The sequence below is a fragment of the Pyrgilauda ruficollis genome, unplaced genomic scaffold (assembly GCF_017590135.1).
Source record: "Pyrgilauda ruficollis isolate IOZ18807 unplaced genomic scaffold, ASM1759013v1 scaffold38, whole genome shotgun sequence".
NCBI classification, from domain to species: domain Eukaryota; kingdom Metazoa; phylum Chordata; class Aves; order Passeriformes; family Passeridae; genus Pyrgilauda; species Pyrgilauda ruficollis.
Genome location: NW_024525267.1, coordinates 8,358,832 through 8,371,016, shown reverse-complemented (window position 1 = coordinate 8,371,016; position 12,185 = coordinate 8,358,832). Strand labels below are relative to the sequence as shown.

The 12,185-nt window shown below is 41.8% G+C and overlaps 1 protein-coding gene across 1 annotated transcript in view; it reads right to left on the bottom strand.

Moving 5' to 3' along the window:
• Nucleotides 1–9,584: 9,584 nt before the first annotated feature.
• Nucleotides 9,585–12,185, bottom strand: part of WDR89 (WD repeat domain 89) — a 32,895-nt gene continuing 30,294 nt past the window's right edge. Inside the window, exon 4 of the transcript XR_005955851.1 lies at nucleotides 9,585–9,606. The gene's annotated coding sequence lies outside the window, so the exon portion shown is untranslated. The remainder of the gene's footprint in view (nucleotides 9,607–12,185) is intronic.

Sequence of the window (12,185 nt, the reverse complement as noted above, 5' to 3'; positions counted from 1 at the left end):
TTTTTTTTTTTAAGAAATTAGCTCAAAGGCAGTTTGAGAGCTGGTTGCTTTGGTGGGTCAGCCACATCCCTGCTGTTTGTGCAGGTACTGAATCCTCTCAACATTCCTAACCCTGCAAAGGATATCTGGTTGTTGTCCTACTCAGCTTCCTGACTCAGCTTTTGGCATAACGGAGGAAGTGAGACTGTGTCAGACTTGATTTAAAGTCATTTAAGCTGTTGTCAAACTGCTTTCAAAACTGCTAATTTTCAGCCAGTTCCCGGTCCAGCTCCCACTGAGGAACCTGCAACACTACTTAAAAGCTCATGGCCACTGAAGCATAACTAATGGATGTGAGTGGTTTTACCTCTCATCTCTCAAAATGCCTCTTTATATCTTAAGATAAATGTCTCCCCTATATTTTTTTACCTATAGACAAAGCAATTTTGCTTCCTTTCAATCCTTCCTGGTGTGGCACAGTTTTAAACCTCTTAAGATGCTTATGTCTTCTCCTTGTGTTGTCTCAAAATTGTTCACATCTTTTTTTCTTGAACTGCAGTGCCTGACATTAAGACTAGACATTACTAAAATCTGGGCCTCAACAAGGCCAGCATCTGCTGTCCTGCCTGTCACAGACCCCATTCCTGTTTACACGTGCCAATACAAATCTTTTGAGTCAATCTGATCTATTCACAACCTTGCTGACCTGTTTTACCCCCGCATCCATTTCTGCTGACCTCCCAAGCCAGGTATTTCTCCCTCAAGTAGACAGTAATGCTGCTTGAGAAATTATTTCCTGCAACAGCCTAATGCTGTGCCTTCATTTTTATTTTATAATCAAACAGTCAAGACATCTTTTGAAATGAAATTCCACGTGATGTTAAGTCAGAGAACTGTAGAATTTGTCATTCTCTGTAAATCGATTGCACTTCTCAGAAGGTTTGTATTTAAAAAAGCAAAACTAAGATTGAACTGTGCCACAGTTACAGAAGGGTTGTGTAACTCTTAAGTTTAGAAGAGTGATTTGTACGTATTTGTAGACATTTAAAAACTTAAATTTTCTTAAACTAAACCAGCTAAAATAATCTAAATGCAAACAAGGGTGGATAAAGAATGTGGGTTGGAGTTATACCAATATAAGGTAAAATATGGCAAAAACAGTGTAATGTCCCATTAGCGAGGGACAGAACCTATATTTGTATGTGTTTTGTTGTTCCATGTGCTTAATTTTGATAGCTCAGAATTCCGCAATTCTCACTGTCCTGTGTGCTGCTTTTGATGTGAACAGTGCAGTGAGCAGCTCATAGAGCTACTGGCAGCATGCTCTGCAGAAGGGAGGTTCTGGCACAGCCTGATGGCTACACTGGCACTTCAGGTGCAGTTGAGCAAGTCATTTTACATGATTGTATTTCAGTTTTCCTAGTATGAGATTAATCCATCTTTGTAAAGCATCAAATATCTAAAACTGAAGCCTGTGATGTGGGTATCTTTTAAAATAACTGCCATAGAAGGGATAAAAATCAACAGTGCTGTCCAAGTCCACTGTCCAGTGCACACAGATGTTTTTACCCTTCATTCTGACTTTGTATAATAACTACAGAATTTGTTCTTCAGTACAGCTGAACAAGCTGGTAAATAATGCATTCAGCTAATTCATTTCTTAGATGGTCATCATATAGTCTGGTTGGTCCATTTTGGCTGTGTAAAGCATTTTTATGATGTGTTTTATATCAGGTGATGTTTGGACAGTAACAATTCAAGAAAAAAATACAGGCTTTATCAGGAAATAAACAGAAATCTTACCTTTTCTTTGTCACGTGGCCATCAGATTTTACGCAGTGGGCTTCCCATTTATTTCCTGGTCGCTTTCTTTTTTCTGCTTTAATCTGTGAAGTCCTCATCTGTGGTGAGATTTCAGAGCACAACATAGGATATCAGTGTAAAACTGCTGATGTTTCAAAGGGGTACTGTTACTTGTCCTTCTCCTGTTCTTGGTTTAGCCTGTATTTTTTTAAAAGTTGCTACTTTGAAAATGGTTATGTGAATCCCAAGCAGAGATGGAGAAGAACTGAGTACTGCAGGTGTTTTACATAGGTGTGTATCTGTATATGTTTATGTATGTGTTTGTATAAATACATGTAATACCAATTTGCAAAAATAAAAATTAACTTTCCTCAGATAAAAGTTCACATGACCAACATCTCCCATACAAGTGTGTGGGCATATATATGAAAATATGTGCACATTCAGTACCTGCAGCCCTCCCTGGAGATCTACAAGCGATAATAAATCCTTTTGATCAGTGTTTTTCCATTGCTATCAAAGGTACAAGACAAACCTATTCTTTTTAAAACTTACACTGCCTCACTCTCCTGCAAAAGGGCTTTTTAAAAATAGCTGGAAAGGAATTTTCAGGGCCAGCTCCTCACCAGTTCAGCTCTGCTTTTTAGCACCCAGACAGTTGGAACAGCAGTCAAGAGCCCTCCAGAACAGAGATTTTTGTACCAGTGACTCAGATTTGTGCCACTTCACGTTTTTTTGTGTGTCTGTAGTTCCACTATAGACCATCTGTTATGGCCACCCAGGCAAGAATACAGGAGCTCTCATCCACATTGGCATTCTGCTCTTTGCAGAGCAGCTTATCAAACAGGATTGCTGCAGAGATACCACTGTGCAAGTCCTGCTGTATTGAGTGATAAACATAAATGGATCTAGCTGGAGCTTGTTTCACCTGGCACATGTGACATGTATTTGTCTACAGGAAGGGTCACATAATGCTCCATAAAGGATCTCCTATATGTCAAAGGGAGCATTATCAGGGTACCATGGGATTAGTCCAGATATTCCCTGTTCCAGTACTAGGAAGCAAGGAAAGACTTGATCTCCCCAGAGAACTAATTATTCAGACCATCAGGAAAAAGACCAGCCAGAGAAAGTGTTATGGAGGAAGCAGCAAAGCTGTTTGAAGAGGCAAATCAGCATCTGAACAAGGCTTTTCTGATACATCTTTTAACAAAAATTAACACTGTGGAATACAGCATCATAGTAATTGTCCTGCTCCTTTGCTGTGATTGAAAGAGCACAATCTGAGACTTTTTGCTTACTTTGGAATCCAGTTCACATGTAACAAGAAAGCATTCTGCTTAAGTCTGTTCACCCTGCAGTTGACTCCTGATTCATGTTTTTTGTTTTGGAGTGGTGTGGCTTTTAGGCAGTGTTTGCAATTGCCATACCAAGTTTCTCTAATAATAAGCAAGTGCTTGTTACAGCTTCCTCTTGCTCCTCCTCATATCAGCTGTGCCATGGCACTGTCAGTGCCCTCAGGAACTGAATTCCTGGTGTGTGTGGGGTAAGCATTTTAGGGTCATAGACACAACTACCAGAATGGGAACTAATTCTTCCTCTCTGTTTATAGACACTGCGTCATTTGAGGTCTGTTTCTGTAGTCAACATGGCAAGATAAGTAGGAGCTTGCTCGCCTTGGCAGCTGGCTAGCTGCCTCCTCCAGCACAACACTGCTCTCACTTATTCCCCAATTCATGGGTTTGGTCCTGCTTTGTTCCCCTCCCCCAGTGTCTTAACTTGCCTCCAGGCCCCAGGCTCTCCTTTAAGCCAAGTTTTCTGAATTTTTTTGTTCGCTTTCCTTCGCTGCCTGTTTACCTCTTACCTTCCTCAGGCCTTGCGCTCCACTGCTGGGCCAACTCCCCTCCCCAACTGTCCCTGCCCGCCCCAACTGTCACCTGCAACGACCTCAGAAGGTTCTGGTGCTGCCCCTTCTCCCAGGGCAGCACCCCCAGGGCAGCCTCTGGCACCCGAAACTGCCTGGAAACAGCCACGTCTGTTATGTGGTCCCCTGGGGGATGTCAGAATCTCAGGTGAAACGAGCTCAGCTTGTGCTCTTGGCTTTGTGATCAAGTCTCCTTCAAGTACCTGAAAGGAGTCTACAATAAAGATGGAGAGGGATTTTTTGGAGAGCATGTAGTGACAGGACAAGGGGGAATGGCTTCAAACTGAAAGAGAATAGGTTTAGATTATGTGTTACAAAAAGAATTCCTTACTCTGAGGGTGCTGGCACAGGTTGTCCATAGCAACTGTGGCTGCCCCATCCCTGGCAGTGTTCAAGGCCAGGTTGGATGGGACTTAGAGCAACCTGGCGTGGTGGAAATTGTCCCTGCCTATGGCATTGGGTTGGAACAAGATGATCTTTTAGGTCTCTCTCAACCCAACTGGCTTGGTGGAAATTGTCCCTGCCTATGGCATTGGGTTGGAACAAGATGATCTTTCAGGTCTCTCTCAACCCACACCATTCCTTGGTTCTGTCTCCTCAGTTATCTCTGCATTTAATGTATTACAAACCAATATGTACACTGCCATAAAGCCATCCTCTTCAGGTGAGCACCTTCAATTGTGGCCCAGCTTCCTACCTACTACATCACCCTGGGAAGAACAAATGAGTAAAATATCTGTGTGTGTGTGTGTGGGGCAGGTACCCAGAAAGTGTGTGACCTGTAGCACTTCCCAATCTCCACTGAAGCGTCACCACTCCCTCCCAAGCTTGGTGCATCTCTCTTGATCATAGCAGCAGTGGATTTTTCCACAAGTGCAGAGACTCTGAGGATGGAGTAGGCTGAGACAGAGATATCTTGTTCTCTTTTGTTGTAAAAATGTTGTATTAAGTATTCATGTTGTATGTTTGAAACCTGCTTTATCTCTACCTCATTGTACAGCTTTAACCTATTGGATACTTTTTAAATTTTCAAATTACGGCAAATGGAAGTGTTCTATAGTCAGTGGCTCAGCTCAACATTCTAAGGAATGCTTAACATCAGAGGGGGTCTAGCAGAACTTAAGTTTAAAATACAAGTCTTTTTGGGTCCAAATTTTGCAGTAGGGATGAGTAGATATGTAGGAATACTGCCAAAATGGGAAGGATAGGAAAACAAAGGTAATAGGAGCATTTTCTAGAGTCTTCCAAGATCCACTGTCAGGTAAACAAAGAGGATAATTGTGCCACTGAGAAAATTACATTATTTTGGAGGTTGTAGTTCTGTCATGACCCTGTACAGGAATTTCAGATACCCTGTAAATGACCAGTAAGAAAGGACTTTTTGTGAGACAGGAACTGGAGTTGGGATCCAAAAGCTATAAATCCTAGAAAAAGGCAGAAATTCATTAGATTGAGATGGAAAATAGCAAAGAAATGCCTAAATAATCTCATGACTAAGCAGACAACACAAAAATAGATAACTGGAGCAAGAACAAAACCGGTGTTTTTCTGTGCAAGCACTGGAAGTTTAAAAACTTGAAGAGATGAGGACATCTCTTTAAAGGAGCACTCTGATAGGACTGATTTTTAGGAAACCCTAAGAAGGAATGGCATTAAAGCTTCCTCCATAGTTGATGGCCAAAAGAGTTGGGGATGCCAAAGTTAGGAAATGAATCACAAATAAACAGAAAATATATCACTGTACAAATCCATCATGCATCCTTCCTTATCTCTAACTCTGTGTAATTTAGAGAAAGCCAAGAAATGAGATGGCTTGGTATAATTCCCACAGAAGGAGAGGATTCACACAGTGGTGATCTTGATCACCACTGTGTGAATTAAGAAAACTTCATGCTGAATTTGACAGAGGTTTGTCAAGATCTTCAGTGGAAGGGAGACGGGTGGATGAGTGAGTTATTTGTCAAAACTGCTTTGTATTTTTTGTTCTTACGTTATCTGGCAAGGTGGAATATTGCAAGCTTCCACATCCTGTTAGGGAGGCAAAAGGTTTGAATAAAGCAATAAAGCAAAATTTTTGAATAAAGCTTCAATAAAGCAAAATTTTAAAAAGCAGATGCTCGAGGGCACTGAGGAGATTAAATTGTCCTCATATTTAATGGGCTGCCTTAATTGCAACATACGTGACACATACAACATATTAATGAGTGGAGAAGCCTATCTAAATACTAAATAACAGTGCACCACTATCAGCTTTAGAAGTCTGCTCTATAGAGAAGTCTAGACACCAGATTTAGGTTAAGATAGCTCAGTAAATACTGAAGAATTGGAACCAATATGAAATCTGTGATGTGGTAAAGTTTGGCATATTATCATTATTGAGAGGCTTCTTTGACACGCTGTGCAGTCCCCACACTTCGGGAATTTTCAACATTATCCAGTGTCAGGTGGGACCTGGAAGAATTTATAGCAAGAATCAATAGCCAGGACTTAAGTGAGAGCTGATCAAAAACAGAGTTGATATTTCCTTTTCTAAGAAGCAAGAAGAAGTTAAAACCACAATTTGCTGGGGCACCAAGTGGCACCAGAGGACAACTGGAAAATTGTCTGGACAATCTGGAAAATCTTTCTTAAGCTATATTTAGTACATCCAAAGAAACTGTAGCTCCCACTTGAGCCATTTCAGCTCAAATACAAACAAATAAAGAAATATTTGAGAGAATTTTATGCTTCTGAGTCATGTTTAGTTCTAATATATCCCTTTCTAGGTGAGCTCCTGCCTCGGAGCAGATTCATTTCTAACTGCAATTCCATAGGTTTGCACCTCTACTTCATGTGTTAAAGGCCATCAAAAATACACTAGGCACTGAAATCCTGATATTGAAAGCTTTTAGTAAAATGGCTAATGAGAGCCCTTCAGACAAGCACTTCTCAGCAAGTTTGTTTTAGAATAATTATAGTTTCTTGCAATTACTGGCTTTTAATGATAGGCTGTTGAGACATTTTTTTAGTTCCATAATCTTTGTAGAGTCTTTTGTTCCTGAAATTTTATCACCATCTTGATGCATGCGTGTGAGATACTCCAGGGAAATGCTGTTCAATGCCTGCTTGAGTACATTTTAAAATGTAATTTTTTGTATTTTCTCTGATTTATAGCTAGGTCAAATTCATATTATGATCTTGGGCTCCTTCTTGAAAACTCACTGCATCTTCATTTAAGATCTTTATTATGTAAGTCACATCCTGGGAGATGTGAAAATAGATTTTTTTCATCATCTTCATAAAGCCTCCTTTCTGAGTTACTGAACTTTCCTCCAAAGTACACTGATTTTCATCCAGAATTTCATTCCATGACATTCAAACTGTTCTGATCACATCAAATGTAATTCTACCCCCACTGAAATCCACCTCAGGCCTTCTCCCAGCATGATCCAGGGATTTTTCTTTGGGATGTTACAGAAGTTGCACACTACCATTCTGATACACAACAGTGAATACACTTTGGAGACTTTTTTCAGAATTCCTGGTAGCATTGCAACTCAGCAAACTGGTTTGATACATCTGTGTAAGCAATTTAACTTGTCCCCTGTTCCCTCACTGCTTTCCTTTTGACTGATTGACAGAATTCTGACAAATTACTCACCAAAGCTTTCATACAGTGCCTATCATCCCATTCAAATGGTTTCTTCACAGAAAATACCAGTAGTGTTTGTCCTGCTGGTGATCATCCTACAGGATATTTCAACTTCAATGCCACACATGCAGAATGTTTTATTTTATTTTTGTTGCAAAAATATTTGCCACCTAAAATATTATCCACTTATTCAAGCCATTAGACACAAATATAAGCAAGGTTGTCTGCTTTTGACAGAGATTTACAAAAATCCTCATTACCTCCTGGGGAAAACAGGGTAAAAGACGTTTGCAGAGAAAAGTGGGGCATCCATTGTTGCTGCATGTTTAATTTTATTTGATTTACTATACTTAACTTTTTCCCTTGTTGGCAAGAACAGCCTTAGCTGCTGCTCATGCTGTTTGCCAGCCCCTCCATCTGCATCTTTGGTTACTCCTCGGGCTCGTTCTCCTCCTGCATTTGCAGAATGCTGCTTGCATCCTCTGCTCCCGTGGGAATGTTTCCCCTTTGTGGCTAACATTCACAGCAGCATGGAGTTACTCTCTTTGTGGATGACATTTTCCTGCAGCTGCAGACACCTGAGCCCAGATCCCTCTGAGTCTCCTCCGTGGCCTTGGTGATCACTGCCAGTGGTAAGGGAATGCCTCTGTCTCCTCTTCGGAAGTCTTGGATTGGTGCTGTGAATCCACACCCACGTTTCAGTTCTGTCAGTAATCCCAAATCCCCCGTGGGAGAGTTTATCTGAATTAATCTCATCTTGTAATTTTGCCATGTAGGTTTATTTTGCAACTGGACCATTCCTTATCTTACCCTTTGTAGATTTTTTCTCTTGGGAGTGGTTTCCATAAAACACCTCAGAAAGCATTTAATTCAGTCTCAAAGTTAGTGCTGCATTTGCTTGGAATTTCTGTCTGGCCTGTTTTCTGCTGACCTTTACTTAAATGATTATGTATATGCATATGTGCATGTGTATTTGTAGTGCTTTCTATCTTGCTCAAGCTTAATTTTACCCCGTAAGGCAAGCTTTCCTCTCAAGTGTGATGTCCCAGTTGTTTTATTAGGATTGTGACAAGTCTGCTCATACGAGGCACATCTACAGCACATCTGAATGAAAGCAAACATCCTGTGTTCCTCAGCCTTCTCTAAACCCCAGCAGATGGCTGCTGCTTCGGCAAACTGTGAGCAATAGGATGGATCACATTTCCCATGCAGCAGACTTATTTCTGGAATCCAAACCCAGTATACTTCCAGAAGGTGGGAACGTGGATCCAGCCACAAAGCAGTTCAGCCCAAATCAGTCCTACATGGTGATTCTCCATAGCTCAGCCCCTCTTGGTTTTTTGGGATGGATGGACAGCAGTGCTGAGCCAGGTGGACTGGTAACAGCTTCCAGGAGCAAGTCTTTAAACACCAAGCCTGAAAGTCCTTTGTGCATTTGTTAGAATATGTGTATGTTTATTTTTTCTCTCTGTGATTAAGCATCTTGTGGAGATAAATGCTGTTTTTTGGAATGACTGGGTTTCCTTGATGCTCAGAGCCAGTTCCTGGTCAGGATGCTGACAGGATCTGCAGGAGGTGATGTGTATCTTCTCTGCCTCAGGTAACACTGAGGGGACACAGACAAATGTCCTTGCAGCAGCAGCACCCTGACATGTCTGTGCTTAACCCCAGGGGTGGAATCAGGGGCACTTCAGTGTCTGGGTGAATTAGCAGGAATCACAGAATCATCGAATGGTTTGGGCTGGAAGAGACCTCAAAGATCATCTTATTCCACCCCCTGCTGTGGACAGGGGCACTTTTCAGTAGATCAGGTTGCTCCAAGGATCATCCAGCCTGGCCCTGACCAGGGATGGGATATCCGCAACTTCTCTGGGCAAGCTTTTCTCAGCTTGAAACTTGACCTTGCATGTGTGTGGTATGTTCAGCGACCCATTCCCACACATTTTTTCTCCCAGAAGGAGGCAACAAAGGAGTTATTTGGGCTGCAAGTCCAGGCACATAGCTTCTGCTAGGTCTGTTGAGAATGTTGTGTCCTGAGGAAAGGGCAGTTTGGGAGGGGGTTTCATCTTTTCTTCCTTAAAACTTCTCTCCACTGAGCAACACGCTCAGTCTCAGCCATTTGTGCCCACTTTCCATCTCATGTTGGAGTATTTAGCATCAAAGAAGTCTTTTAAAAGAACACCTGCATTCTTCTACAACTTGTGCACTGATTTCTTTGCATGGATGATCTTCAATGGGCTTCACATCTGTTCTGTTGCATTCAGAGGCCCTAAAAATGATGCCATTTGTTTAGAATCATAGAATCATTAGGGCTGGAAAATACCTCCAAGATCATCAAATCCAGGAAGTAATTCTAAAGAATTACAACATTTCTGATGTTTCTCCTCCAAATATACTGATTATAAAAATGTCTGTGTACAAGCTAGGCTAGCAGTAACAGTCCTTCATCATCCAGAACCTCTCTGATCATGCAAACCCAATACACAATTAATGTATACCATAGGATATTTTCCTCTATCACACCAATGTAGAAAGCTCCCAGTGGCTCTGGAGTGCATATTTCCATTAAGGATTCAGTAGGCTAGTCACAGTCCAAAACAGTCTTCATTATTTCCTAAACCAAAGTTATTCACACTTCCAATTTCCTTTACAATTCATTGGGGTTTTTTTAACAAACTGTTGTTAAGCCCAGCACACTGTTGGTCATAACCTCTGACTAGTTGGAGTAAGAGATGTTTTCCAACAGCTGTTTCTGTACTTCCCTAGCTGGTTATGACTTTTTTTCCCACTAATGGGACTAAGTGTCATTGACTGGGGTAGGCAGACAAAGACTTTCTTGAGATTTTTTTTATTTTTACTAAAGGCTGTGCTCAGAAAAATCAATATTACAGAAAAAAACAACCTATCAACATTTCCCTTTACATACATTTGCTTTATTTTATTATGTATCCCAGCCACAGAAGAATATGGGCACTGAAATCAGGTGGATAACCTGCAGCCATGGAACTCTGCCAATAATTGACTATATTTTGCAAATTGCAATGTTTCTGCTCTTAATTTTGCTCTTGTTTCTGCTCTTTCTTTAATCAAGAAGAAAGATTTACAACTGGTTGTGCTGACCCACTCAAAGGTGTTTGAGAATAAAGTATGAACCACAAAGCTGTATCTAGTCCTTTTTCTTACAGTTTTTCACCACAGCAGTGCCTCTTGGTCTTTTCCACTGACTTTTTCAAACTCAACAAAAGCATCTGTGAACCATTTTGCCTGCTGCAGTGAGCCATGGGGTTTTGCATCTGGGAAGAGGGACAACAGCATAAACAATGCAAAATGAGACAAAGTCATGGAGTCATTTTGGTTGGAAAAGCCCTCTAAGATCATTGATTCCAACCACTAATCCAGCACTGCCAAGCCCACCACTAAACCGTGTCCCCAAGTGCCACATCTACACATTTTTTGAACACTTCTAGGGATGGTGACTCCACCACTTCCCTGGGCAGCCTGTTCCAATGGCTGTCAACCCCTTCAGTGGAGAAATTATTCTTAGTGCTTTTCCACCTCTACAAAAATTTATGTTTCTGGCACAAGTGGGCTTGATAAAATTGTCATGAATGATACCCATGGTCAAATGAAGCATCAAAACCACTTATTTCTCAACAAGAGAGCTGGAATCAAGTGTAAGTACCTGAAGGGAGCCTGTAAGAAAGGAGAGGGACTTTTTACCAGAGGCTGGAGTGACACAACAAGGGGGAATGGCTTCAAAATGAAAGAGAGTAGGTTTAGATTGCATATTAGTAGAAAAATCTTTACTGTGTGGGTGGTGAGGCCCTGGCTGAGGTTTTCCAGAGCAGCTGTGGCTGCCCCATCCCTGGACATGTTCAAGGCCAGGCTGGATGGGGCTTGGAGAAAGGCTTGGCTTGGGCTGGTCTGGTGGAAGGTGTCTCTGCCCATGGCAGGGGGTTGAAACGAGGTGATTTCAGGTCCTTTCCAACCCAAACCATTCTGTTGATTCCATTTCTATTGATGTTTGCTATAGTTAGCAACAAAGGGCCATGTGCAGAGCCTTGAAAATTTTAAGTGGGAGAGAAGCTTCCTACAAAAATCCTGACCAGAGTCACAGCCTAAAACACACTCAGCCAGAAGCCTTTGGTGAACACTGAGCCTCTCACCTCCCTGTTCCCTACCCACACACAGATCCCACACCTTGTGGATATCCCACATCCAGCTCAGGGTTTCTCCCTGTAACTGCTGTGGGTGCCTTACACTGCCCAAAATCTCTTCCACCCAGCCAGGGCTCCAGCACTGCCACAGAGGAGGGCAGCAAGCTCCAGCTCATCAGGCCCTTGAAGGGAGCAGTGACCCTGTGTGGCTATTAAAGAGGGTAACAGTAGGCTCAAGCCATTCAGGAGAGAAATACAAATAAATCCCTACAAGTACAAATGAGGCACATTCAAATGTGTTTAATTGTGCGTGCCTGTCTGGAAGTGTGGCTCATCATTCCTCTTTCCATTTCTCACTCAGAGGGTCACCAGTGCCTGAAAACACTGATGTGCCAAGGATGCCAATTCCTTGTGGGGGCATGACTCTGCTCCACACAGGCATTTTCCCTTCTGTCACTTGGCAAATGCAGTACGTGACTTGAAAATTCAAAATATAAACAAGAGAGATGAACCAGGGCCAATCATGTTGCAAGCAGAAGTCTCAAACCTTCCCAGTAAGTGAAGAATGCCTCTCCTCTAGAAATACCACCAATGTTTCCATTCTTTTCAGCTTAACCAGAACGATTCCTTTGCAGCTTTTAACCTGTGAGGAAATAGGGGCAAAAATACCATAGTTGAGCACACATGTATG